General features: G+C 34.8%; 1 long non-coding RNA gene across 1 annotated transcript in view; it reads left to right on the top strand.

Annotated features, from left to right (window-relative positions):
• Positions 1 to 2,071: 2,071 nt before the first annotated feature.
• The window catches only part of LOC107683990 (uncharacterized), a 20,815-nt gene continuing 20,264 nt past the window's right edge, over positions 2,072 to 2,622 (top strand). Inside the window, exon 1 of the long non-coding RNA XR_001633800.1 lies at positions 2,072 to 2,170. This is a non-coding gene — a long non-coding RNA (uncharacterized LOC107683990). The remainder of the gene's footprint in view (positions 2,171 to 2,622) is intronic.

Genomic DNA, 2,622 nt, shown 5'->3' with positions numbered 1-2,622 from the left:
CTTAATGTCTTCAAACTTTTGAATGGTCTGTAAGATTATAAATGTTTTTTTTTTTAATGTTCAAAAATACAGTAAAAACAGTAATTTTCAGCAGCCATTGGTCTAGACATAATTGTCACATGATCCTTCAGAAATGTATTTATATGCTGATTTTGTGCTCAAGAAATATTTCAATTACAGTAGCATTACTTATTTTAAAATGCAAATAATTAAAAGAATACAACTAGAACGTACCTCTGTTTTCTTAATTTGTGAATTAATGTCAGGATGCTACAACTGATCTGATATCATAATGAAGAAAAAATCCTAATAAAATAATTGAGTGAATATAATATTTTTTATATATAAATAGATTTTTTTAAAACATGTTTTTCCATTTTTATTTAATTTTGGCATTATTATTTGTCATTGACCATGTTAACAGAGAACATACTGTAGCATTTTGTGTTATACAGGAGCTGATGTTGCTTAAATAAAGGGCATTGTTGTAAGTTCTTTCTTCTTAATTACATTTTTAATTATTTACTTGAACATTTAGATGACGATTCAAAGCATTTCATTATTCTTCATTATATCTTTGCAATAGAAAATGACAACAACAACTACAATGTTCTTCTCCCTGACCCTGATGGAGGAGCTCTATGCTCAGTGACTGTGGAGTGAAGTAGGGTTGGATTGAGACAGCAGAGCATGAAAATTACTTTCCCCAGGCTCAAGGGTAGGCAGAAAGAAAAGAAACGGAGAGGATGTGTAAGCCACGTCAGGCCTCACTGCTCTGCAGGAGAGGATGCTTCAGTCAGGGAACTAGAGCAGTGGGAAAAGTCACAGCGAGACATGTCTACAAGGCACTTATGACTGCCATGAGCACTTGATTAACATTGCATTTGATTGCAGCTGTTTGCTAACAAAGGTTCAGCAAAGTGGATTTGCATCATCAAAAGAAATGACATCAATATGACCCCTGGCAACAGAACTTGAAATAAACCTGGTGATTCTGATGGTAGAATTATTTATTTAGAGATACATAGAATATACTCTGCTGCAGGAATGAAGACAGATATGGGATTGCTATGGCCTTTCCCTATATTTAAATATTAATTTATGAGCATTTTCTTTTTCAACTTTTGGCTTGTGGACTACAAAATGAATTTGATTTAACATAGCCTACCTTTTTACACTCATACATGCATTGCAGAAGAAATGGTAATTTTTGTTGATTTTTACTGAAAGCCATGAACAGTTCTATCTCAAATAATTCAGTGTCTGATAGCTTCTGTGGACTCAAATGATGATGTTGGAAATTACATTTAACTGACTAAACCATGTCCTTCGTCATGCTACACAAAGAGGGAAGTGGAGGGAAATGGGTAAAATCCATGGAATAAGAGAAAAAATGTATTGTTGTGCCTTTGGATGTAAGAATCGGAATGCAAATAATGTTTTTATATAATACTGTCGTCAAAGACGCCATTTGAAACTAAACGCAGACGCTTAAACGGACAAACTATGGATGAAACCTGCTATGATTACCCTACTTTTAAAGCATAAATTTGATTTAAACAACAGGTCTATATAATATTCATATAGGGGACATAATGTATTAGCCCTACAGTTGAAATACATGCATGAAATACTATTTAAACCTATAATATTTTACATAACATTTAACTATTTTATTTCACAATACTGACTTTTTTTCTTGCAAATTCAAGTTTATATCTCCTAGTTCGGACTTTATAACATGATTCAACTCAACAATTGCGAGTTTGTCAATTCTGATGAAAAAAGCCAGAAGTGTGGGATTATAAACTAAAAAGATAGAATGACGAGTTGATTTTTCTTACCAGAATTGTGAGATATAATCTCGGAATTGCAAGAAAAAAATCAGAATTTTGAAATATAAACTCAAAATTAAAATGGTTATTCTTTTATTCCGTGGCTTGAATAGACTGCTACGTTAAAACTGCCATTTTCTGCCACCAGATAGGCTCCGCCCACAAAAAACGTCATCACTGTTTGCAAACACTGAAATTGGTCTATGGACGTCAAACCAACAGCAGCGTCGCGTCAAATGGCGCAATTTTTTATTGAACGCGTCGTGAATCTGCTACGGTAACGTTAGATCGATTTCACGGAAGAAAGAGGGAAATACTGTTTCTTGGACGGCATGGTGAGTTTCTCAACTGTCATATTTCTCTGAATTATGTTAAAGTGGTCATATGATGCGATTTCAATGTTTCCTTTCTCTTTGGAGTGTTACAAGTGTTTACATTTCTAAAAAAAAAAAAGGGTCAATTTCCGACTTTGCTATGACAATCTGGCGCTTCTGAATCAGCGACTGTAAGTATGTTTTGTTATTAGTTTAAGTATTTTGACTGTTCAAATGCGGAGTTTTGCACAGCGCAGAGTAACGCGTCGTGTGTGTGTTGTGTGTTGTGTGTGAGGGGAACAGGGTCACATCACAGGAGAGTGAACTGCCTGTCAGAAATCATAGCACGTCAGCTGTCTTAACCGGGGCTTGTGTACTGCATCATCACTGTGTCTGTCACACGACTCTGTTGCCCTTTCGGGCTTGAACTGATGGTAAAACTAACGACATTATTAACTATCTTGATATTTACT

Source organism: Sinocyclocheilus anshuiensis, unplaced genomic scaffold (genome assembly GCF_001515605.1).
Source record: "Sinocyclocheilus anshuiensis isolate Anshui unplaced genomic scaffold, SAMN03320099.WGS_v1.1 scaffold637, whole genome shotgun sequence".
NCBI lineage: Eukaryota > Metazoa > Chordata > Actinopteri > Cypriniformes > Cyprinidae > Sinocyclocheilus > Sinocyclocheilus anshuiensis.
Note: the sequence above shows the minus strand (reverse complement) of the source record. Positions and strands in the feature narration are given on the sequence as shown.